Consider the following 27,575-nt stretch of genomic DNA (forward strand, 5'->3'; position numbering starts at 1 on the left):
AAAAAAAACTGCTGCTCTGCTTCTCCCTGTGTCTGTGGTCTCTCTATTGCAAGTCAACACCCCGGTTTTTCTACTTCAAGTGTCATAAAACCTCATTAGAATGCAGGTATACAAACAAACCCACAGACTTGTGGGCAACTTTTAAAGTGAAACTAAAACTCAACTGACTTTCTTAACACCAATACAGAAAAACAAATTAAACTTAAACTTATAGCTAAAACTCATTCCTAATGTCCACAAATACAAATATAATTTACTTTAACTATTTCCAGTTCCTAACAGCCCCCCCCCCCACCACATCCCCATAGCCCTAATGCCAACTCAAGCTAACCCATGCCCTCTCCACCCCCTTTGCCCTTATCGCTTCCATGCCAACTCATCAATTAATCATGATCTGCCAACTTTAGGGGCCAAGCTGATCTAAAACAAATCTGTGTCTATATATGACATCTATTTTAAACAGCAAAATTCTCTCACTGATAAAAGAACATTGAATACATTGAAATCCCTTCAACTTCTTTGAAAACAACAAAATTCTATTATATAGCCACTTGGAGCTGTCAATCAAACTGTTCATTTAACAGGCACCCAATTGTGATTATATTAGTTTGTAAAATCAATCATTGCACACAAATCCTCTAATAATAACCCTCAGACTTAAGTCAACAGACAGAATGAAAGAGCTGATTTGTTTTAACCCCAGTTAAAACTCAGCAAAGTTAAATGCATTGGCACCTTTGACAGTTCAATGAGATTTGGCTGATCTTTGACAGCTTGACAGTTCTTTGATGCCCTTGACAGTTCTTTGACAGCTTTGGCACTTCTTTCACAGCTTTGACAGTTCCAAGGAGGTTATGCACTTTTTACATACAATAATTTTACTTTTAACAATCCCAAAGGGTTACCTTACCTCTCCAAGGCACACCCTGGCTATCCAAATGAATCCACCAGCTCTTACCTGGTCTAGCTTGCACACATCAGGTTTCACACTCTTGGCGTACCAAAATCCCATTTCAGTGGAGGCACCTGGTGATTTAAATGACCAGCTGCCTCCATAAATAGTGCATGCATGAATCCCAAGACATAGGATTTCTGGGCTCATCCGCCATTTTTGCTCTCCATCATGGCAAAAATCTGGGCCCAAGTTTAGAAAGGCAGTCAGCTGTTCCTAAAGTTTATAAAGACCAGTGGGACCAGATGGGATGCATCCGAGGATACTGAGGGAAGTTAGGGGGAAAATTGCAGAGGCACTGGCCATATTCTAATCCTCTTCATGGGTGTTTTACCAGAGGACGGGAGAATTGAAAATGTTACATCTTTGTTCAAGAAAGGGTTTAAAGGAAAGCCCAGCAACTACAGGTCAGTCAGTTTAGCCTCAACGGTGGGAAAGATTTTAGAAATGATAATCTGGGACAACATTAACACTCACTTGGGACAAGTATGGATTAATTAAGGAAAGCCTGCATGCATTTGTTAAAAGCAAGTTGTATTTAACAAACTTGATTGAGTTTTGATGCAGTAACAGAGAGAGTTGATGAGGATAATGCATTTAATGTAATGTACATGGACTTTCCAAAAGGTGTTTAATAAAGTGACACATAATAGACCTGTCAGTAAAGTTGAAGCCAAAAGGGACAGTAATAGAATGGAGATAAAATTAACCCAGTGACACAAAAATGTGAACAAATAACAATGGAAAATGCTGTAAATACTCAGGAAGCCTGGCAACATCTGGGGAGAGAGAAGCAGAGTTAACGTTTCAGCTCGTGACCTTCCATCAGATTTCAGATTTCCATCATTCACAGTATTTTGCTTTTGCAATAGTAAAAGCTTTAGTTGTTTGTCACTGGGGAAAGGTATACAATGGGGTTCTCCTGGGTTTGATACTAGAACCACTACTTTTCTTAATATGTATTAATGACCTAGACTTGGGCGTACAGAATATAATTACAAAATTTGCAGATGACTCAAAACTTGTAAGCTTAGGGAACTATGAGGAAGATAGTGATGGCCTTCAACAGGGCGTAGACAGACTGGTAGAATGGGTGGACACGTAGGAGAAGTAATTTAATGGAGAGAAATGTGGAGTGATACATTTTAGTGGGAAAACGAGGTAGGGAAATGTAATCTAAAGAGTACAATTCTAAAGAGGGTGTAGGAACAGAAAGACACCTGGAGGTTTACATGCACAAATCATTAAAGATGTCAGGGTAGGTTGGCAAATAGAATAGTAGAGGCATAGAGTGCAAAGGCAATTAAGTTATGATGAGACTTTATAAAACACTGGCTTGGCCTCAACTGAAGTATTGTGTCCAATTCTGAGCGCCACACTTTGGGAAGGGTGTGAAGGAGTGTTTACAAGAATGGTTTCAGAGATAAGACTTAAGCTATGAGGGCAGACTGAAGAAGCTACATTGTTCTTAGAGAAGAGAAGGTTGAGAAGGAGCTGTTCTAAATCATGAGGGTTCTAATCAGACTGGATAGGGAGAAACTTCCAGTTGGTGGCAGGTTTGACAACCAGAAGATACTGATTTAAAGTAAAAGAATTTTACCTTAAAAGAAATTTAAGGCAAAAGAAGCAATGGTAAGATAATGAAAAGCTTTTTTATGCAGTGAATGGTTAGAATCCGGAATGCACTGCCTCAAAGGATCTGAGGCAGATTCAATTGTAGTTTTCAAAAGGGAATTGGATAAGCACCTGAAGATAAAAGAATTGCTGGGTTACTGGGAAAGTGTAGTGGGACTAGTAGAGTTCCATTTTGCAGAGAACTGGCATGGACAGGACAGGCTGAATGGCCTCTATGATTCTTTGCCCAAAATTCCACAATCTTTTAAACCACATAATATGATTATGCTAGATTACATGCAGAGGAAACTGCCTGGTGTAAACAAAAGTAAAATATATTCAGTGCCAATGACTTTTAGAGTATGTTGCTACAACCCAGAAATTGCTGGTGGCAATATCAGCAGGTGGCCACTCTTTTTACAAACTTCTTTCATCTCCTATACAACTTATCTATCTCCTGTATAACTTATACAGGTATAAGTTAACACATTTTGTAAGGTAGCAGAAAATTCCAACCTATCACTTATGTTTATGGCAAGGATAAGCTAATTAGAACTCTCTTGTTTCTTGTGACAGTGTTATGGCGGAGCATAATTCAACAAAATGGTGGGATCCTGACTAGTTCATTGGACCTGAGTTCCCTAGCTAAGGCCACTGATGGCTATACCCAGGGACACTTTAGCCAAGCTGCAAAGTATGTTCTAACGGAGCAACGCATCAAGCAGCTACACACAAAACCTCTAACTGCAGTGGAGTTTATCACTCCGCTGACCAAGCAAGATCCTGTATACAAAGAGGAAGAGGAATCATTCAAGGTAAAGAGTAACTTTAGAAAAGAATCACAATTGATGTTCAGTTGGTAACTAAAACAAGCTTGTGTTTATATTTTCAGAGAGATTTTCAAAAAAGTGGCAAACTTTGGTTCGTGATCCTAGGACTCGATGACTTTTCACGCACCAAGCTTTGTGTCAACATAAAGGGAGAGATTTTGATCAGAGGCCTGGTAATTCACACACACAGGAGAAATTAAAGTCCAAGTCAGCCTTATCTACCTTATGCAATTCCTGGTGGTCTACTTAAGTTTGCTGTTAAATCTAATTTTTCGTCCATCATTTTTTTAAAGGAAAGGGACAGAGTTCCAGTAGTTTTTTTTTCAGGCACCCCGATAGAAATGCAATTTTAGGACAATTTCACTTATTAAGCATTTGGGGAGCAATTTTAACCAAACTCTTTGGGCAGAAAACCCATGGGATCAGTTAGAATGCTGGTTTTACACTCCACACAGCAGTACTTTGTGAAAAGTAAAATTGTTCAGGGTGTTACACTAACATTTCTATCTGTCAGTTTCCCAGTTGGGTTAGGTTAAAATTGTCTTATCAGTCTGGGCAAACCATCAAAAATCAATTAGGCATGTTTAGACAAGATTGATACTGATTGATACTCCAACACCATCAAAATTCTCTCCGCTTTTCATGTTGGCATCCACTGGCCCCATTCCAAGGTTACCATTTTTAACAAGTAAGCCGCGAAATCAATATTGGCTAAAAGATTGATATAGGAAGCTACAAGGGGACAGTCGTCGATTCTGAATTTCTGAAATTCCACTTATATACAGGCCATAGATCAAATTTGTGATATTGTTATTTGCAAAGCTCAACATCGCACTAAACTAAGATAAAAATTTGTGACTAAAGCTTCTGAAGATCTGAAGTTAAAATAGCAGGGTATGTTGGCATCAGAAAAAAAGTTTGGTTAAATATTCAAGTTGACATCTTTGGTCAGTTAATCCATCTTATTTTTGTTTTTCATGGTTATCATGCATGTTGTGCATTTCCCCTATTTTTCTGTTTTTACGCATACTTGTTCTCAAAGTGCATAAATGTCAATGTAAATAGAGACCGTACAATTTGTTTCCCTGCTCTCGTGTTTCCTACTGACCTACTTAAGTAGAAGAAACTGAAAGATGGCTTGGTAAGATGTTGAATAGAACTTATTTAACTGATTTAGAATTTAGATCCACGCCCACTAAGAACTTAGGTGAGATTGCCACAGCTCGAGTTATATAAGACCTTAGGGCCAACCAAGAAAGATGACTTTGGGTGGAATGTTGTACCCTCCCCCATGGCAAGTTTGGTGGCAGAGTTGCATTTAATCAGGCAGAAAAGCCGGTGAAAAGTCTTCCCACCCTGCAATTAATGCTGACTTAAGGGTCTCATTCTGCCACCACTGGTATTAACCCAGCAGCAGGTGTGGGGGAGCTTGCAATGTAGGGAGCAGGACAAGCAAACCCCAGCATGTTTACTTCCAGGTTCCTGTGGGGTGGGAGGATGGGATCCTTTTAAAGGTACTTAGTGCTGGATCAAGGGACCCAGCATCAGAAAAGGAGGGGCCACTGAAAGCCCCTGCTACCTATCCCTCCTCCTCCCCTCCTAGTACACCATCACTCACATATGCCTGGGTCCCTCCTTGACCTAGGCCTCAGGTACCAGCAGCAGCTACCACCTCTCCAATGCTGAGTACAAAAGAGCTGCCGGCCTATAATTGGCTGGTGGTTCTCGCAGGTGGGACATCCACCCCAGGGTTCTTGATCCCAGGGGAAGGCCGCCATTGACCTGTTAAGTGCCTGAGTGGCACATAGGGCAACACAGGGGTCTCACCTGCTCTCCAGCTAGCAGGCGGGACTCCTGTCACCCCCACAAGATTCTGCCCATTATATACCATTCACACTCTAAAATGTTCTCAAGTCCTTCATAGTCAATAAAGTAATCACTGTTATAACATAGGTAAAAATGGCAACAAATTTGTGCATGATACAGCTCGGTAAAGCAAAAAGACATATGACCTTTTTAATGGCATTTGTTAAAGTCACTGAAAGAACTCCTCTGCTCCTTAAATTGTGTCATATGGGGCTGAATTTTTTTTGCCTGTCGGGTGGGTGGGCCTGACCCAATCTCTGGCGGGTGGGGGAGCCGATCCCCACCGGAGAAGTGGGCCCCGCCGCCATTTTAAGTGGGTGGGCCAATTAAGGCCAATTAAGCGCTATGCGCTTCCTGCTCGGGCGGCAGGGAGGATTCCCTAAATGCAAGAGTGTGCTCTTTCGCGCATGCGCACGTAAGAGCGCACATCTCCCTGAGACTAAGTACTGACTCAGGGAGATCAGTGAAAGTTTTTCAAACTTTAAACATAGAAAAATTTAAAAATCGTTAACATATCCCCCTCATATGACAATGTCACACAAGATGGGACACGTTAATAAATTTCACAAAAACCTTAATTAACTTTGTTAAAACCGACATGAAACCTCATCCCGCCGGTGGATGAGGTTTCATGTTTTTTCAGAAGCCCGCCAGGGTTCCTGGCCTGCCCACCAACCTTAAGGTTGGACGGGTAGGTCCTTTAATTGTTTTAATTATCCTGTCAATGGCCTCAATTGGCCATTGATGGGTCGGCGGGTGGACAGCTGATCGCGCTGCGCCCTCGTCTTCCTGCGGATTTAAATGGGGCGGGGTGACCTTGGGGGTTCCCCCCGACATCATCCCGTGTCATTTTCGCATCGGCTAGCGGGCCCCGCCCCCTTGTCGCCAACGGAAAAATTCAGCCCATGGTCTTTTACACCTGCTTTGAGTGAGTTGACAGGGCCTGGATTTAATGTCTCCAGAAGATCGCACCTTTGACAGTGCAGCACTCCCTTAGTATGGGCAAAATGATCAGTCCTTAAATCTCTAGATTGATTCAGAGGCGGAAATGAGCAACATTTTGCATATATATGTAGACTCTAGTTGATAATGAGACCAGGCTGGATTTTTATTGAATTGCCAAAGCTCATGAAGGTAGTAGCTCAAAATGTGCTTTATGATGTTATGAAATGAGCTACCCGTATTATGTTCCATCCAATATTGATTCTCAAATGGAAGTTGAAACAGTTGGAGTATCTGTTTCTTCATGAGAGGGGATATGGTGATTTTTGAATACTGAAACCAATATTATGCATCAGAATGAACATCAGGTATAAATGTTTCTTTTTTTACTCTAGGGTTGGTATGCCAAAACACCGCTGGGCAAAAAGAGAGTAAAAGCTGCAAAAGAACAAGAAAGTGAAGAAGGAAGGGAGAAGAGAAAAAAGGGAAATAAAGGAAAGAATGGAAAGGAAGTAAAGAAAAAAGGAAAAAAGAAAACAATAACAATATTCTGAAGTTTTTGAGGTCAGCTGTATATTTATGTTCCATCCAGTCATTTGTAAGCATCCTGTGGTAAGGTTTGAGTAAGGTTTATTATAATTAAGTCGATTTTGAAAAAATACAGCAATTGTTAATGCACTGAGTAGTTTCTTTTTAATCAACATAATTAAAATTACCATTTGCAATATTCGATTGTGTGATGTCACTTCCTGCAGTCACCATCTTGCATAATAGGCAATAACAACAAAAATCTTGCAATTTTCTGAGGGGCAGAAACCACTACACTGTGAAATGATAGCTGTAGTAATGAGGAAATGACACAATCAATCTTTTATGAGGTGAAGTGTATATCTTTTCATAAAAATAAATTAAAATATTAGTAAAATAAATGCATGCCTCACAAAATCTTTACAAATGATCCACAATTAGTAATTTCCTAAAAGAACATAGTATCTGGTGATTAATATTCATGTTGCCACTTTTTAAGTAGGCACATTACAACAAGGGCAACCTCCACTAAAATGAGTATTCTCTCTAAGTATTACATCATCAATTCATCAGATTGTTGATATATTCTTCCAGTCCATGATTTGGATACAAAGGTTGTGTGATAATACCAATATAGTAAGGTTACAGTGATTAGTTACAGTGAACAAGGCACTTTTACCACTGCACCTTGGTTCAGTTTCCAATTAAGCAATCAGTTAATTTCTTCTTTTGGAGATGTTATAGGTAGGTTTCTAATTTAAGGTTGCCAACTCTGGGCATATTCCTGAACATATGATCACGTGACAGTTCTCCATTCTTTGCAAATGTTATTGCACTGTGTGCTCTGTCTGCTACTGCACAGCCTGCCTGCTTAGGGAGCATTTGTTGGTAGTAGCATCATTCCTGTTCCAGGGTTCAGGCACTATTGTCATGATTCACAAACCTTTCAGAGCAAGCATGCACAGATGAAAAAAAATGACAGAATAAAACTTAGAAATTAAAGACTGACAAAAAGGCTGAAAAAACACAAAAAAACCCCAAAAAAGTGACAGAAAAAAACAAACAAAAAGATAGAACAAATTGGAGGAAAAAAAGACAGAAAAAGGACAGAGTAAGAAGTAGAACAAAAAGACAGAAAAAAATGGAAAAAACAAAAATATGATGAGAAATAGAGAAAAAGGCAGAAAAAACTAGAACAAGAAGGCAGAATAAAAAGAGAACAACACAGAAAGAAAGAGAGGAGAAAGTAGAACAAATAGAGAGAAAATAAGAGAAAAAAATGACAGAAACAAAGACAGGAATGAATAAGACTGACAAAAAGGAAAGACAAAAGACAATAAGAAAAATTAAAATAAAGAAAAATAAACCAGAAGAAAAAGGAAAGAAAAAAATTCAGAAAAAACAGAGAAAGAAACAGAACATGATGACAGACTGAAGGGGCAAAGAAAATGACAGGGATAAAATACAGGGAAGACAGAAAAGGACACAGAATTAAAAGCTAGAAAAAAAGAGTTAAAAATCAGAACAAAAAGAGAGGAAAAATTACCAATAAGGACACAAAGACAGAAAAAGAATGAAAATGAAGAAAGACAAAAGGCAGAAATAAGTCAGGAAAACAGACAGAAAAAAACCCAGAAAAAAAACAGAAAAGACCAAAAATAAAGAAAAACAAAAGACAGAAAAAAGAAAATGAAATAGAAAAAAATACAGAAAATATGGGAGGAAAAAGATAGAAAAATGCAGAAAAACCGGAACAAGAAACAGAGGAAAAAGACAGAAAAAAGCAGGAAAAACAACAGAAATAAAAACAGAAAAAGAAAGAAAGAAGGCTTTACAGCTCAGAAGGAGGTCATTCAGCCCATCACAACTGCCACCGACAACGGTCACCTCCAAGGCTAGCCAGCACTTAGCCCCTAACCTCAGCAGTCGCTTTTAGGGCCAGGCACCAGTTGCCCCCGATGCCCCTGAGGCCTGTAAACAATAGGCGAGCTGTGAAGAATGCTGCTGCTCACTCACCTCAGTTCCCCCAAAGTGAAGACTGCCAAGTGCACGTCACCTGCATGCTGTTGTGAACCACGTTGGCATGCTTTCCTGCCAACATGGACGGGCAATATGGTCTGGCAGGATGGCCTTTTAATTATATGCTGATGTATTACAATTAGCTCCCTGCCGACCAATGGCAGAAAACACGACTCACCATCGGCGGGCTGAGTAGACGATCGCGACCTGCCTTCACACTGTCCTGAAGCAGGTCACGCCATATTTTCCACACACTCCACCTTTCACGCCCGCTGCAAGTGAGCTCGGAAAATTCTGCACAATCTCTCTCATCATCTGGACTTATCTGTTCTACCTTCAAGGGAATATGCCTTGACATTACCTGCAATCTTTTTTCTTGTTCATTGTTCAGCCACCGTCTTTTCTGCCAACATTTAACTCCAACTCACATGACTCAGATGCATTCTCACCCCATTGAAGTTAGCTTTCCCCTAATTACTTATCCCTGTCTTTTTCCATGGCCAATCTAAACCTTATGATACAATGGTCACTGTCCCCTCAATGCTCTCCCACTGATATTTGATCCGCTTGGGCCAACTCATTCCCTAGAACCAGGTCCGACAATGGCTTCCCTCTCGTTGAACCAGAAACATACTGCTGCAGAAAATGATCTTGAACACATTCCAGGAACTCTCACCCTTTTTGTCCCTTTGCACTATCACTATCCCAGTCTATATTTGCATAATTGAAGCCCCCCATTATAATGACTATAATCCTTGCACCTCCCTGTAATTTCTTTGCAGATTTCTTTCCCCAACTACCTTCCACTAGTTGGTGGCCTATATACTCTAATCAATGTTGTTGCACCATTTTCATTCTTTACCTCTAGCCAGAGAGATTCTGTCCTTGACCCTCTGGAACATACTTTCCCTCCAGTACTGTAATGCCATCTTTAATCAATACTGCCACTCCCCTGCACCACCACCACCCCCCCAAACCCCGCCTTTCTTCCTTTCCTGTCTCTACTAAACACCTTATACTCAGGAATATTTAATGCACAGTCCTGCCCATCTTTGAGACAGGTCTCTGTTATAGCAATGATAGTATAATTTCATTTGTCAACCTGTGCCTGTAGTACACCAATCTTATTAACCATACTCTGTGCATTCGCATACATGCACAGTCTTCTCTCCTCCACTCTGAATTTCCCCTCAGGTTCCTATCCCCCGCCAATCTAGTTGAAATCCTCCCCAACAGCACCAGCAAATCCCCCCCGTGAAGACATTAGTCTCGGGTGTTAAGGTGTAACCCGTCCTCCTTGTACAGAACCCATCTGCCCTAGAACCAGCTCCAAAGCCTCAGAAATCTAAAGCCCTCCCTCCTACTCCATTTCTGCAGCCACATGTTGAACTGCTCAATCTTGCTATTCTTATGTCTACTAGCATGTGGCACTGGGAGTAATCCTGAGATTACTTCTCTTGAGGTTGTGCTTTTTAATTCCCTTCCTAACTCCCTAAAATCTGCTATCAGGACCTTATCCCTTTTCCTACCTATGTCATTGGTCCCAACGTGTACCACGACCTTGGCTGTTCACCCTTCCCCAAAAGCTGGACCTTGGCACCAGGAAGGCAACCTGGAGTCACGTCTACAGCCTGTCTGTTCCGATAGAAAGAAGACAAGACAAAAAACACAGGAATACAGACAGAAAATCAGACAAAATAAAAGTCTAAGAAAGACTAAGAAAAAGCAGAAAAAGAAACAAACAAAAAGACAGAACCAGAGAGAAAAAAAGACAGAAAAATGACAGTAAGAACTAGAATAAAAAGATAGGAATAGACAAACAGACAGAAAATAAAGACAAAAGACTGAAAAAAGATTGAAAGAAAGGCAGCAAAAAAACAAAAAGGCAGAACAAAAGAGGGAAAAGAGAAACAGAAAATAAGACAAAGCAAAAACTAGAACAAAAAGACAGAAAAAAAGTAGAGTAAAAAGGAACATAAAAAGATGTGAAAAAGAAAGAATAAAAGACAGAAAATGTCAGAAATAAAAGGCAGAGATAGAGGAAATAAACAAAGTATGGCAGAAAAAACAGAGAAAATACTAGAACAAGAAGACAGAATAAAAAGACAGACCGGTGACACTGTGCTCCTGAAAGAATCAGGTACATCTGAAGTTTCAAGGCTGCATCTCCATGATATGGCCCTGACACAGAGGCAATGTGAAGATCTGTGGAGTGTCATCATCATCCTCCTGGAACCTAGTAACTATCCGGACCTCCATAGCATCTCCATGACATGAGCCTAAGTATGTACACTGCAATCAGCCACACAGGAGTCAAATGTTCACGGTTGCAAGATGAGGATGTCAGGACTGTCCCTGCTGCATCTTGTCGTCATTCTCTATAAATCTTGCAGCTATAAGGGCTTCCCGAGTGTGTCTGCCTTGCCTGGCCACTCCGATGGCCTCATCGCTGGCATCCTGGCCTGTGAGGACCTAATCACCGTCATCTCTTTCAATGCCCTCATTAGAGGGCATATGCTCCATCTCCTCCTCAGGTCCTCCCCTCTTTGCAGTGCCAAATTATGGAACATGCAGCAAGCAACAATGATGCGTGACACCCTCTAGGGACTGTATTGCAATGCTCCACCAAACCTGTTGTGGCACTAGAACTGCATTTTCAAAGTGCCTATCGTTTGCTCCACCAAAGACCAGGCCCATAGTATGAGCCTCGTTGTACCATCGCTCTCCTGCAGATTGAGGCCACAGCAAGGCATCATCAGCCATGTGAGTAGCCCCTGAAGATGTCAAGACAAGTCGTGGACAGTCCCTGGGAATTTTGTGCAGACCAGCAGGATGTGTTTGTGGTGGTCGCACACCAGCTGAACACTCAGTGAGTGACAAAGTTGATTGCTTTTTACTATGAAGATCTAAGTGCCAAAGGAGTGCATTTGATGACATCCTGCACCTGTGGAAAGCCTGAGAACTGTGCAAATCCAAGCACTCTTGCTTCCTGGCTTTCTGTCCCCAAGCGAAATGCACTAAGTTCTGTGCCTTTGCAAAGATGGCGTCCATGACCGCTGGGATACACTTGTGCATGGAGGCTTGCGAAATCTTGCACAGGTCACCTGTGGAGCCCTGGAAGAATCCACTGGCATAAAAATTGAGCTTTCATGGAGACTGGCAGTGAATGCCCTTCATGGCCCCATGGTGCCAAATCCTGCAACATGTGACAGACAATGCACAGTTCTCAGTCATTTGCAGGAATGACGGCTCACTGTGAATCTTCAGCTGCATGCATAGCAGGCCCTTCTGCTTGAGGGAGGTGCTTCTCCCTTTGCTAAGGCAAGTGCCTCCATCGATCACTTCTTCAACTTCTCTGGTCTCTGTAAGCCATGAGGCAGACTGCTAAATCACCAGACTCCATGACCCCAATGTTCTTCTCTGCAGGATCAAAAAGAGAGATGCATGGGTTAGCATATGTGTCCTAAGACCTCTCTTAGTTAAGTCTAAAGGCCCCTTCACACATGCAGAAAAGTGCTGGTCACCACTTGGATGGCCAGTGTATAGTGCAGTCATTATATTATAGTGCAGTCTGAAACTCCACCCATCTCCACTCCACTCCACTTGACTGGCGGCAGCTTCAGCCATTGGACTGCATGCTGTGCTCTCAGCTCAGATGCAGGCATTCTCCTAACCTGCACTACGTTGTTAGCTTGAACCATAATGGACACTGGTCTAAACCTTAATAAAGATATTGCTAGGAGCTGTGAGCACCTCCACCAGTGACTATGCCATGGCTGCTTTTCGCAGCCAATTTGCCCAGTCGGCAAATTGCTCTGCTGACCTCTAAAATGCACATTAATTTGCAGTCTGCGCCCAAGAAGTGAAAAGTTCTGGAACATTTGGTGGCACTTTCACGCTTATGCATTGCTTGAGTGGGTAGAAAAGCTTCAGAGATCTGGCTTCAAACATGTCACTGGAGCTGCAGCTGAATGGTCTCAGCTGCAGAAGAATACTCACTTTTGGCCAGCTTTTCCAAGTGAGTAGCTGCTTCTCGTGCCATCTGCGCCACCCACCCACCCACCCACACCCTCCATCATGCTTGAGTATTTCCTTCAGTCTGTGCTGCCTTGTCCCCCAAACCCCCAGCATGTGCTTGAGTCTTTACTTTAGTCTGTCTGTGCTGCTTTGCCCCGCCATCACCATCACCATCACCATCACCATCACCATCACCATCACCATCACCATCACCATCACCATCACCACCCCCTCCACTAGCCTGGGGCTTTGCCCCAGCACCGCACAGAAAGCCAGCTGAGAAAAAGCCTGTGGCCCCACAAATGCACAGTGTGTGCCTTTCTGAGTTCCCCTCAAAGTTCAGGTCGCCAGGTGCACGCCTTTCAAAGGCAGTCATGAAGCACACCATTCTGAAGTCACAGTGATGTGGACGGTTAATTTGACATGGGATGATTCCAGTGAACAGGGCTTTTAATTAGATGCAAATGTATTAAAATGACATTCCCAACTTGCAGTGGGAGGAAATGCAGCTCACCATTAACAGGCAGAGTGGTTTAATGATTGCATAAAGCCAATCTTTGCCTTCTTGCTATATTATCCCTCCCCCCATCCCCCCACCACCCGTTATGATGCCAGAGGCCAATGGGGCTGGAAAATTCTCGCCAGAGTCAGCATTAGGACAAAAGGACAAAAAGTGACAGGAAAAAAGACAAAAAGGTTGAAATTTTCCACTCCCATTGACATCAGGTATCATCATCAGGGTGTGAGCATAGCTTGAAGCCAAAAATCACTTTTACACCATTGTGAAACCAGTTGTGATTGTCTGCTTCACCCATCAATGGTGGGTTGCATTTCCCACCGCTGCAGACCAGGAGTGTCATTTTAATACATTTGCACCTAATTATAAGCCCTGTTTGCCGGAATCATGCCCCCACATCAAATTTACCTCCCACATCGGCGTGACCTCAGAATGGTGTGAGTTACAACTGCCTTTAAAAGGTGTGCAACTGGCATGCTGAACTTCAAGGGGAACTTGGAGGTGAGTGCACACAACCTTGCACAATGCTCGCAAGGGTGGCTCGCAGGACATCAAGGAAGAAGCGCCAGGCATTCAGGGCGGAGGGCACAGACCTGTTCCTGGCTGATGGTGCTGGGGCATGGGCCCCAGTGCGGGTGGGGCCTAAGGCAGCACATGGAAGTGTGCAAGCACAGAAACACAACACCACTTCATCTATTGCCCTCTGCTGGTTATTTTCAGTGTCAAAAATACACATGTTTAGCCATTACCCTTTGCTGCTTCCTTTCAGTATTTCTCTCACACACACACCTTCAGGCAATGTCTTCTGCTGGAAATTTACTCCATCACACACACCTCCCTCAAGGGCCATTTGCAGCTTATTTTCTGTATCTCACACATACCTTTAGCAATCACGTTCTACTGCTATTTTCAGTATCACATTCACACGCCATCAGATCACCATCTGCTGTTTATTTACAGTAGCACACGCACACACACACCACTTCATCCATCACCCTCAGTTGGTTATTTTCAGTAATGCACACGCACCTTTCAGTCATAGCCTGCTGGCTATTTTCAGTATCACACCATGCTATGCTTCAGACATCGCCCTCTTCTGGTTATTTTCAGCGGCAAACACACACATTCAGCTGAAGTGCTGGTTATCTTCAGTATTACACAGGTTCCCTTCGTCCCTTAGCCATTGCCATCTGCTGGCTAGTTTCAATATTAGAAACACACCTAGTTATTTTCAGTTATCACACAAACACATCTTCAGCCATCATATCCTGCTGGTTATATTCTTTAACTCACACACCTACACCCCTTCATCCATCGTCCTCTGCTGGTTATTTTCAGCATCATGCACACTTGAGCCATCGCCCTATGCTGATTATTTTAGTACCTCGCACACATGCACCGACACCTCTAGACATCACTCTCTGTTTGTTTTCCATATCATACACACACGTACCTTCATCCAGCACCTTCTGCTGCCTATTATTGGTTCCACACGCACACACAAATACACCCCTTCAGATATCGCCCTTAGCTGGTTATTTTCAGTATCAGACACAGACCTTCAGCCATCGCCCTCTACTGGTTGTCTTCAGTATCACACACTTACACCCCTTCAGCCATCACCCACTTTTGGTTATTTTCAGTGTCACAAGCACACCCTTTTAGCAATCACCCTCTGCTGGTCATTTTAGTATCAAAAATACAAACACATTCAGCCATTTTCCTCTGCTGCTTATTTTCAGTATCTCTCTCTCAGACACCCCTTTAGCCATCGCCCTCTGCTGGCTATTATCATTATTGCACACACACTTTACCCAATGCCCTCTGCTGGTTATTTTCAGTATCTCCGTCGCACACACACCCTTCAGCAATCGCACTCTGCTGGATATTTTCCATATCATGCACGCGCACATCACTTCATCCATCACCTTATTCTGATTATTTTCAGTATCACACACGTGCGCAAATCAGCCATCGCCTTTTGCTGGTTATCTTCAGTGGCACACATTCAGAATCCTTTAACCATTGCACACTGCTGGTTATTTTCAGTGCCGCACATACATGCACATACACCTTCGTCCATCACCCTCTGCTGGTTATTTTCAGTATCTCACACACATTCAGCCATTCAGCCACTTATTTTCAGCATCATACACACTTGAGTCATTACTCTCTGCTGGTTATTTTCAATATCACACATGCTTTCTTTTGGGTATCGTTCTCTACCGGATATATTCAGTAATACTGTCATCTATAACAGCGTTAACGTTTCGAGTATGTATGACTGAAGAAGAGTCTGAAGAAGTGTCATATGGACTCGAAACATTAACTCTGTCTTTCTCTCCACAGATGCTGTTAGGGCTGCTGAGTTTTTCCAAAATGTCCTGTTTTTGTTACACACAGCCTCTGCTGGCCATGCTCAGCATCACACAGCGACCTGTGCTGCTTATTTCCAGTATCAGACACACACCCGTAAGCCATCACGCTCTCAATGTTATTTTCATTGTCACAAACACACCCATTAAGCCATTCCGGATTATTTTCATTAAACTGGTTATTTTCAGTATCACACATACACCCCTTCAGCCATTGCCCTCTGCTGGTTATTTTCAGGCTGTCACGCAAACACATATACAGACACCCCTGCAGACTTCACCCTCTGCTGGTGACATTGAGTAACACACACACACAGGGCACACACACGCCCCTTCAGAATTGCTGACTGCTGGATATTTCATAGAGTCATAGAGTTCTACAGCACAGAAAAAGGCCAATCGGCCCATCTAGTCTATGCCGGTCAAACAAGTACCTAATTCTAATTCCATTTTTCAGCACTGGACCCATTTCCTTGTATGCCATGGCATTGCAAGTGCACATCCAAATACTTCTTAAATGTTATGAGGCACAGCCTTTTAGGCAGTGAATTCCACATTCCCAGCACCCTCTGGGTGAGAAAATTCTTCCTCATATCCACTCTAAACCTCCAGACCCTTACATTAAATCTATGCCACTCCTGAAGGGGGAGCGCGATAAGGCAGAGGTCATGGTACATGTTGGTACCAATGACATAGATAGAAAGAGGGTCTTGCATCAAGAATTCAGGGAGTAAGGAAGTAGACTAAAAAGCAAGACCTCTCGGGTTGTAATCTCTGGATTACTCCCAGTGCCACATGCTAGTGAGCTCAGAAATAGGAGAATAGTGCAGATGAATATGTGGTTTAAGCGTTGGTGCAGGAGGGAGGGTTTTAGATTCCTGGTTCACTGGGACCGTTTCTGGGGAAGGTACAAGTGGGATAGTCTACCTCTGAACCAGAATGGGACTAACACCCTTGCGGGTGGGCTTGTTAGTGTTGTTGGGAGGAGTTGACACTAATTCGGCAGGGGGAGAGGACACAGAATGTTAGCAGAATAGTGACACATCATAATACAGTAAAACAATCAAGTCAGAAGGAGTACAGCTGCAATAAGTTTCAAGGGAGTAAGGATGGCCTCTACTTTAATGCCAGGAGTATTACAGGTAAAACGGATGTGTTAAGGGTGAGGATTGGCATATGGAATTGTGATATAGCAGCAATCACTGAGACGTGTTGAGGGAAGGGCAGGATTAGCAGCTCAACATTCTGGGATATAGAATCTTCAGGTGAGACAAGGGAGTGGGTAAAAGAGGAGGAAGTGTTGCATTATTAGTTAAGGAGTCAGTTACTGCAGTAAGGAGAGATGATATCTTGGAGGGGGCATCGAATGAAGCTTTGTGGGTAGAGCTTAAGAATAAAAAGGGGGCAACCACATTATTAGGTGTTTATTATAGACCCCCAGATAGTCAGCAGGAAATTGAGGAACAAATATGTGCAGAATTTGTGGAGGTGTGTAAAAACAATAACAATAGGTGATTTCAACTTTCCCAACATTAATTGGGATAGACATAATGTTTAAGGGCTTGGATGGAGTGGATTTCTTGAAATGTGTACAGGTCAATATGTAGAGGGTACATCAAGGGATGGTGCATTGCTGGACCTAATTCTGGGGAATGAAGCCAGACAGGTGGCTGAGGTGGTGGTGGGCGAGCATTTTAGCGATAGCGACCACAACATGGTACAGTTCAAGTTTGCTATGGACAAAGAAATTGACAAATTGAAAAAAAATGTTTTGGATTGGGGGACAGTGGATTTTAGTAAAATAAAGCAGGATGTGGCCAAGGTAGACTGGGAGCAGTTACTTGTGGGGAAATGTACAGAGGAACAGTGGCGGGGGGTGGGGGGGGGTGTTCCAAAAGGAAATGGGGAGGGTACAGGCTCAACATGTTCCCTCTAGGGTGATAGGAAGTAATAACAAGCCCGGAGAACCATGGATGACCAAAGATATTCAGGTTACAATCAGAAGGAAAAGAGAGGCTTTTAGCAGGTACAAGGGAAGCAATCAGCAGAGGCATTAGTGGAGTACAGACAGTGCAGGGTGGAGCTTAAGAAAGCAATTAAGAGAGCAAAGAGGAGATATGAGAAAGCTCTGGCTGGTAAAAGTAGGGGAAATCCCAAGATATTCTATAAGTATATCAATGGAAAGAGGATAACCAAGGAAAGAGTAGGGCCCATTAGGGACCAAGGGGGCAATTTATGGGTGCAGCCAGTGGGCATCACTAGAGTGTTGAATGAATACTTTATGTCCATCTTCACCCAAGAGAATGAGGATGAAGGTATCGAAGTTGGGGAGAGAGACTGTGAGGTTCTTAAGCAAATTGATATAGGGAGTGACAAAGTATTGGAAGTGTTGGCAGGCTTAAAAGTGGACAAATCTCCAGGTCCAGATGATTTGTGTCCCAGACTGCTGAGGGAGACAAGGGAGCAGATCGCAGGGGCTCTGACCCGACTTTTTAACCCCTCTCTGGCCACGGGGGAGGTGCCAGAGGACTGGAGAACAGCTAATGTGATGCCACTATTTAAGAAGGGTTGTAGAGATAAGCCAGGGGAGTACAGGGCAGTGAGTCTCACATCAGTGGTAGGGAAACTATTGGAGAAATTCTGAAGGAGAATATCTATCTCCATTTGGAGAGGCAAGGTTTGATCAGGGATAGTCAGCATGGCTTTGTCAGAGGGAGGTCATGCCTAACAAATTTGATTGACTTTTTTGAGGAGGTGACCAGGTGTATAGTGAGGATAGTGTGGTTGATGTAGTTGATGGATTTCAGCAAAGCCTTTGACATGAGAGACTTATAAAGAAGGCAAATTCACATGGGATACTGGGTAATTTGATAAGATGGATTCAAAATTGGCTTAGTTGTAAGAGGCAGAGGGTGATGACAGAAAGATGCTTGAGTGACTGGAAGTCAGTGTCCAGTGGCATATCACAGGGATCTGTACCTATTATTTGTCATTTATATAAATGACATAGATAACTATGTGGAGGGTAGGATTAGTAAGTTTGTGGATGACACAAAGATTGGCTGGGTGGTTAACAGTGAGGTTGAGCATCTTGGGCTACAGGAAGATAGTGACGGGATGGTCAAATGGGCAGATAAGTGGCAGATGGAATTTAACCCTGAAAAGTGTGAGGTGGTACACTTTGGAAGGAGTAATTTGACAAGGAAGTATTCAATGAATGGCATGAGGAACAAAGGGACCATGGTGTGTGTGTCCATAGATCTCTGAATGTGGAGGGGCACATTAGTGGGGTGATGAAAAAGGCATATGGGACACGTCTTTATCAATTAAGGCATAGATTACAAAAGTAGGGAGGTCATGTTGGAGTTGTATAGAACCTTGATGAGGCCACAGCTGGAGTACTGTGTGCAGTTCTGGTTGGCACATTATAGGAAGGATGTGATTACACTATAGAGGGTGGAGAGGAGATTCACCAGGATGTAGCCTGGGATGAAACATTTAAGTTATGAAGAGAGGTTGGATAAACTTTGGTTGTTTTTGTTGGAGCAGAGAAGACTGAGGGGCCTGATTGAGGTGTACAAGATTATGAGGGGCATGGACAGGGTGGATAAAAAGCAGCTGTTCCCCTTAGTTGAAGTCACTAGGAGGCATAAGTTCAAGATGAGGGGCAGGAGGTTTAGGGGGGATGTGAGGAAAAACTTTTTTACTTAGAGGGTGGTGACGGTCTGGAATGCACTGCCTGGGAGGGTGGTGGAAGCAGGTTGCCTCACATCCGTTAAAAAGTACCTGGATGAGCAGTTGGCACATCATAACATTCAAATGGGATTAGGTAGGTCAGGTGTTCCTCAGGTGTCGGTGCGGACTCGATGGGCTGAATGGCCTCTTCTGCACTGTGATTCTGTGATTCTGGTTATTGATCCTTCCACTAAGACGAAAAGTTCCTTCCTGTCTACCCTATCTATGCCCCTCATAATTTTATATATCTCTATCATGCCCCCCTCAATCTCCTCTGCTCAAGGGAAAATAACCTCAGTGTATCCAATCTCTCCTCATAACTAAATATCTGGCGACGGAGCAACGCTTGTTTGAGTATCTGGTGGGAAATTATGATTTTTCTGCCAAAAATGATTATTTTATGGATCCAAGCATTCCAAAGCTATTTGTGAATTTCGAATACTCTTCGAGTGTATTTTCAGAATTAATTTGAGTGCCTGGTGAACAATTATGAATTCTCTGCCAAAAAGTGATAATTTCACTGACCTGAACATGCCCTACAGTGCCATTTGTGAATTTCCAATACTCGTTGTGTATTTTGAGAAATATTTTGAGTATCTGGTGTATAATTATGAATTTTCTTCCTGAAAGTGATTATATCAATGTTCTAAGCACTGTCTGCGACGCTCCATTGTTATTTCTGAATTTCCAATACTCTACGAGTGTATTTTCAGAAATAGGGATGTTCTGATTGGAATAGGAAAGTGCTTATTTCAGTGAGATGAATTGTTTTGCAATGTAGCAACTCTGCAATGCCACATCGTAAAACGGAGCATCAGTTGTTTGACCTTCTGGGCAGATATAAGTGATTTTCTCCCGCAAAGCGATTAATTCAATGAATTAAGCATTCCCCGTGATGCTACAGAGATGTTTGTGACGTTCTAATACACTGCGAGTGTCTTTTCAAACATATTGAGGTTCTGTCCAAGAGTGATTTTCTCAGTGAGAGAAATTATTTTGGAATGGCGAATCCTGCAAATCTATAGATTTAACTCGTAGAATCAGATGATTGAGTTTCTGGCGATAATTGTTGAATCCTGCCAGCAAGTAATTATTTCGGTCAATTAATCATTGACATATGTCAGTCACTGACGAATATTTAATGCTCTTTAAGTGTATTTTGAAGGATTTCGTGTTTCTTATCTCAGCGGGAACAGTTATATCGAAACGCAGGAAAGATGCAATTCCATATCCGACGACGGAGAAACATTTGTTTGAGTCACTGAGTCATAATTATGATTTTCCTGCCAAAAGTGGTTATTTCACGGATCTAAGATGCACCAGTGCCAATTGTGAATGTCCAATAGCCTTTGAGTCTGTTTTCAGAAATATTTTGAGCATTTGATGCATAACGACGATTTTTCTGCCAGAAAGGCAGTGATCTAAGTGTTCTCTCTGATGCTCTGGTGCCATCTCTGAATTTCTAATACTCTTTGAGTGTATCCAAAGAAGTATTTTGAACGTTTGGTGCATTATTATGATTGCTCTTCCAGAAATTGATTATTACAGTGATCTAAGCATTCCCTGCGATGGTCCGGTGCTAATTGTGACTCTAATACTCAATGAGTGTACTTTCAGAAATAGGGATGTTCTGTCGCAAAGTGCGAGGAAATATTATGGAATGTAGAAATTCTGCAATGCCATTTCGTAAAAGGGAGCAACAGTTGTTTGTATGTCTGAGCAAAAATAGATACTTTCAGCCACACTGCGATTAATTCAGCGAATTAAGCATTCCCTGATGCTATAGAGATTTAGGGAAGTTAGTGTATTTTCAGAAATATTGATGTTCTGTCGAAAAGTGCTTTTCTCAGGGACTGCTGAAAGCCGTATCCTATATCGTAGAAGCAGTTGATTGAGTTTCAGGGGAGAATTGTGGATTATCGGCCGACAAGGAATTATGTTAAAAACAAAAAAAACAGCGGGTGCTGGAAATCCAAAACAAAAATGGAATTACCTGGAAAAACTCAGCAGGTCTGGCAGCATCAGCGGAGAAGAAAAGAGTTGACGTTTCGAGTCCTCATGACCCTTCGACAGAACTTGAGTGAGTCCACCTCATTATGTTGGTGATTTAAGTATTCCTGGTGAAATGTGCAATTTTGGACGAAGTTTTAACACTGTATGATTGGAATTTTGAAAAATTTCATGTTTCTAGGAGAAGGTGCGACCAGTGAGATCAGTTATTTCGGAATGCAGGATAGCTGCAGTTCCATGTCCAACGACGGAGAAAGACTTGTATGCGTATCTAGTGGGAAATGATTTTTCAGTCAAAAGCCATTACTTCACGGATTCCAAGCATTCCAATGCTACTTGTGAATTTCGAATACTCTTTGAGTGTATTTTCAGAATTATTGTGAGTGCCTAGTGAACTATTATGAATTATCTGCCAAAAAGCGATAATTTCACTGAACTAAGCAATCCCCAGTGTGTCATTTGTGAATTTCTAATATTCGTTGGGTGTACTTTGAGAAATGTATTGAGTATCCGGTGCACAATTATGAATTTTCTTCCTGAAAGTGATTATGTCATTGTTCTAAGCACTCTCTGCGACGCTCCACTGTTATTTCTGAATTTCCAATATAGAGTATTGTGGAGCGAGTGTATTTTCCGAAATAGGGATGTTCTGTCGGAAAGTGCTTATTTCAGTGAGATGAATTTTTTTGCAATGTAAGACCTCTGCAAAGCCACATCGTAAAACAGAGCATCGGTTGATTGACCTTCTGGGCAGAAATATTTTCTCCCGCAAAGCGATTAATTCAGTGAAATAAGCATTCCCCGTGATGCTTCAGAGATGTCTGTGAAGTTCTAATACACTGCGAGTGTATTTTCAAAGGTTCTGTCCAAAAGTGATTTTCTCAGTGAGAGAAATTATTTTGGAATGACGAATTCTGGAAATCTATATCTTAACTCGTAGAAGCAGTTGATTGAGTTTCTGGCGATAATTGATGAATCCTGCGAACAGATTTTCCTTTTCCCACCTATTTCCATTATATAATAAAAAAAACCCACTAGAGCTATATCTTGAGTGCCCTACCATCCATTCTTAATTAGCACATTCGTTTAGATAATATCACCAACTTTAACTTTAACACCTATGTGTTCTATTGTACTATTGTCGTTGACATCTTTTGATGATCTGCTTCTATCACTGCTTGTTTGTCCCTACAACCACACCACCCCCCCCACCTCTCTGTCTCTCTATCTCTTCGCCCCCGCCACCCCCCCCCCCCCCACCCACACCTTAAACCAGCTTATATTTCAACTCTTTCTTGAACTCAAACTCAAGTTCTGTCGAAGGGTCATGAGGACTCGAAACGTCAACTCTTTTCTTCTCCGCCGATGCTGCCAGACCTACTGAGTTTTTCCAGGTAATTCTGTTTTTGTCTTGTCTCAGTGTCTGTTACCAAAGTAATTTTAAAATTTTAATGCTTGATTCTGATTTTTTTTTGCAGAGAGTATTTTCTTCAGTGATCTGAGCATTGCCTGTGATGTTACAGTGTTATTTTAATTTCTAATGCTCTGAGAGTATCTTCAGAAATATTGATGTTCTGTCGAAAAAGGCTTTTCTCAGTTATAGAAATCATTTTGGAAAAATGCCATGGCTTAACTTGTAGAAGCAATTGATTGAGTGTCTGGGGATTATTAATGAGATTCTTCCAGCAAGTGATTATTTCGTTGAGTCAAAAATTGAACAATCATTGAAGCAGTTTTAATACACCATGAAATTGATTTTACAGAATTTCGAGCTGACGGAGGGAAACTGCATATCTCAGTGAGGCCAGTTATTTTGGAATGCAAGTTCAATTGCATATCCGACGACGGAGAAACCCTTGTTTCAGCATCTGGCACCAAAGTACGACTTTTCTTCCAATAAGTGATATTTCACTCAGCTAATCATTCCCTCTGATGCCCCAATACTATTTGTAAATTTGAATACTCTATGAGTGTACATTCTGAAATAATTCGAGTCTCTGGCGTACAATTATGTATCGCCTTCCAAAACTGATAATTTCACAATTTCCCTGAAACAGCTATATGATTTCTTATAATTTATGATTTTGCTATGAAGCATTTCGAATTGTGAAATTGGTTTCATAATTTCACAGACCTTTGTTTCCTGCTTCTGCCCCAGAGCTATTTCTGAATTTCCAATGCCCCTTCAGTGTATCTAAAGAAATATTTAGAGGAGCTGATGCACAATTATGATTTCTCATTCAGAGGTGAGTATTTCAGTTCGCTACGCATTCTGCTTGATGCTTCGGTGCTATTTTTGATTGTCCAATACGCTTTGGGTGAATATTCAGAATTACTTTAAGTATTTGATGCTTGATTATGATTTTTCTTCCAGAGAGTCTTTTCTTGTAGACAGTAGGAATTAGGAGAGATAAAGAAATTGATAGAGATGGAGAAATGTATACATTCAGAGAAGGAGCATAAGCTGCAAGCAGTGAATTACATGACATTGGGAGATTTTACAAATTTGGTGAAAGAGAAATATCTGCAGATAGAGAAAATGCTAGAAGTTGTTCAATTGTCACAAATTGACATTTTGCTGGATACAAAGAGCCAGGTTTGCACAATTTGAAGCACATGGACAAATTGAAGTTGCAGCCAATACGGAGAAACTGGAAATGTGCCGAATCTGACTAATTGCTAGAAATTGAGAATATTTGCTGACAAAGAAGTAATTGAGAAATTGAAGGTTCAGGTGAATGGGGAGTAGCTTGAAACGTGGAGACTTTTTGAAATACAAGTACATAGGCAATTAATAGCGATAGAGACATTTATAGAAATAGAGAAACGTATACATTCAGGGAATGAGCAGAAGCTACAAAGAGTGAATTTCAGGAAATTGGGAGATTTTACAAAGCAGGTTAATGAGAAATACCTGCAGATAGAGAAAATGGTTGAATTTGATCAGTGGCTCGAAATTGATAGTTTGTTAGATACAAAGCTGCAATTTTACAGAAATTGAATGATATGCAGAAATTGAAGTTGCGGTGAATACAGAGAAGCTGGAAATGTGCAAAATTTGATTAATTTCAAGAAACTGACAACTTGCTAGATGCAGGCATCCAAATTTGCTGAAAAAGAGAGAAAAGCATAAATTGGCGGTTGAGGTGAATGATGAGCAATTGAAAATATGAAGATTATGAGAAGTGGAGATATTAACGTCTGTAGGCAGTAGAAATTAGTAGAGATAGAGAAATTGATGGAAATGGAGAAAGTTATACATTCAGAGAATTCACTGGCAAGCAGTAAATTTCATGGAAATGGAAGATTTTACAAATACAGGGATATCTGCAGATAGAGATAATGCTAGAAGTTGTTCAATAGCCAGGAATTGACATTTGGGTCGATGCCAAGAGCCAGTTTTGCAGAGGTTGAAGGATATGGAGAAATTGAAGTTTCTCAATTTCTATCCTTATAAGCAAGTGAATGCGGATAAACTGCAAATGTGCTGAATGTGATTGATTGCTGGAAATTGAGAACTTGATAGGTATAGAGAATGAGATTTGCTGAAAAAGAAAGAAATTGGGTATTTGAAGGTGCAGGTGAATGGGGAGAAGGTGGAAATGTGGAGATTGTTTGAAACAGGGACATTAATGTAGATGGATTTTTACAGAAATTGAAGCATATAATACAATTGAATTTGCGGTGAATGCAGAGAAGCTGGAAATGTGCAGAATTTGATTAATTGCAGGAAATTGACAACTTGCTAGATCCAGAAAACCAGATTTCCTGTTAAAATGAGAGAAATGCAGACATTGAAAGTTGAGGTGAAAGATGAGCAGCTGGAAATGTGGAGATTATTGAAGTGGAGATTTTAATGTCTGTAGACATTAGAAATTAGTAGAGATAGAGAAATTGATAGACATGGAGAAACGTATGCATTCAGAGAAGGAGCAGAATGTGGGAACAGCAAAGTTAATGGAAATGGGACATTTTAGAAATATGGGGAAAGAGAAATATCTGCAGAAAGAGAAAATATTAGAAGTTGCTCAATTGCCAGGAATTAATACTTTGCTAGTTATAGAGCCATGTTTGCACAAGTTGAAGCATATGGAGAAATTGGCATTGCGGTGGAGGTGGAGAAGCTGGAAATGTGCTGAACCTGACTAATTGCTATAAATTGAGAATTTGATAAACAAAGAAATTGAGAAATTGAAGGTACAGATGAACGTGGAGTAGTCGGAACTGTGGAGATTGTTTGAAATAGCAACATTAGTGCAGACTGTAGAAATTAGTAGAGATGGAGAAAATGATAGAAATTATACATTCAGAGAAGGAGCATCAGCTGCAAGCAGTGAATTTCATGGTAATGGGAGATTTTCCAATGAAGGGAAATGCAAAATATCAGCATGTAGAGAAAATGCTAGAAATTGTTCAATTGCCTGGAATTGAAGTTTTGCTAGATACAGAGAGCTGATTATGCAGAAGTTGAAGGATATGGAGAAATTGAAGTTGCGGTGAATACGGAGAAGCTGGAAATGTGCTGAATCTGTCTAATGTCTGGAAATTGAAAATTTCATCGATACAGAGTACTAGATATGATAGTAAAGAGAGAAATTGAGAAATTGAAGATTCAGGAGAAAGATGAGCTGCGAGAAATGCGGAGATTGTTGGAATTCGAGATATTAATGTCTGTAGACACTGGAAATTTGTAGAGACAGAGAAATTGATAGAAATGGAGAAACTTATACATTCAGAGAAAGACATTATCTGCAAGCAGTGAGTTTCATGCAAAGGGTGGATTTTACAACTATGGGCAATGAGAAATAGCTGCACATAGAGGTAATGCTAGAAGATGTTCAATTGCCAGGAATTGAGATTTGGTTGGATACAGAGAGCCAGTTTTACAGAAGTTAAAGGATATGGAGAATTTGAAGTTGTATTGAATGCGGAGAAGCTGCAGGTGTGCTGAAACGGATTTAATCACTGGGAATTGAGAATTTGATAGATTAAGGGCACTAGATTTGATGAGAAAGAGAGAAATTGAGATATTGAAGATGCAAATGAATGTGGAGCTGTTGGAAATTTGTAGATTGTTTGAAATAAGGATATTAACATAGATAGACTGTAGAAATTAGTAGAGATAGAGAAACTGATAGAAATGGAGAAAGTGATACATTCAGAGAAGGAGCTGAATGTGGAAACAGCAAAGTCAATGGTAATGGGACATTTTAGAAATGATGGGAGTCAAAAATATTTGCAGTTGATAAAATGCCAGAATTTGATCTGTGGCTTGAAATTGATAGTTTGATAGATACCGAGATACCATTTTACAGAAATTGAAGGATATGAAGAAACTGAGGTTGTGGTGAATACACAGAATTTGTTTCATGGCAGCAAATTGAGAATTTGATAGGTACAGAGCGCTGGATTTGCTTTTGCAAGTAGACATGAGAAATTGAAGGTTCAGATGAAAGGTGAAAATGTGGAAAATATTTGAAATAGGGACATTCAGAGAAGGCGCAGGATGTGCATACAGCAAGTTAATGGAAATGGGACATTTTAGAAATAGGAGGAGTCATAAATATCTGCAGCTGGAAAAAATGCTAGAATTAGACCAGTGGCTCAAAATTTACAGTTTGACAGATACAGAGATACATTTTTACAGAAGTTAAAGGAGATGGAGAACTTGATGGAGATGGTGAATGCAGAGAAGCTGTAAATGTGCAGAATTTGATTAATTGCAGGAAATTGACAGCATGCTGGATCCAGAGAACCAGATTTGCTGATAAGAGAGAAATGCAGGCATTGAAGATTGAGGTGAAAGATGAGCAGCTGGAAATGAAGAGCTCGTTGAAGTGGAGATGTTAATGTCTGTAGACTCTAGAAATTAGTAGAGATAGAGATATTGATGGAAAAGGAGAAACGTATGCATTCAGAGAAGGAACAAAATGTGGAAACGGCGAAGTTAATGGAAATTGGACATTTTAGAAATATGGGGAAAGAGAAACATCTGCAGATAGAGAAAATGCTAGAAGTTGTTCAATTGTCAGGAATTCACATTTTTCTAGCTACACAGAGCCATGTTTGCACAAGTTGAAGCATATGGAGAAATTGAAGTTGCGGTGAATACAGAGAATCTGGAAATGTGCTGAACCTGTCTAATAGCTGGAAATTGAGAATTTGATCGA

At 41.2% G+C, this 27,575-nt stretch overlaps 1 long non-coding RNA gene across 1 annotated transcript; it reads left to right on the forward strand.

Annotated features, from left to right (window-relative positions):
- Nucleotides 1–3,298: 3,298 nt before the first annotated feature.
- Nucleotides 3,299–6,676, forward strand: LOC121284968. The gene is made up of 2 exons (XR_005944584.1): nt 3,299–3,381; nt 6,600–6,676. It is a non-coding gene; the product is annotated as an uncharacterized LOC121284968 (long non-coding RNA).
- The last annotated feature ends 20,899 nt before the right edge of the window (nt 6,677–27,575 follow it).

Source organism: Carcharodon carcharias, chromosome 12, assembly GCF_017639515.1.
Source record: "Carcharodon carcharias isolate sCarCar2 chromosome 12, sCarCar2.pri, whole genome shotgun sequence".
Classification (NCBI taxonomy): Eukaryota; Metazoa; Chordata; class Chondrichthyes; order Lamniformes; family Lamnidae; genus Carcharodon; species Carcharodon carcharias.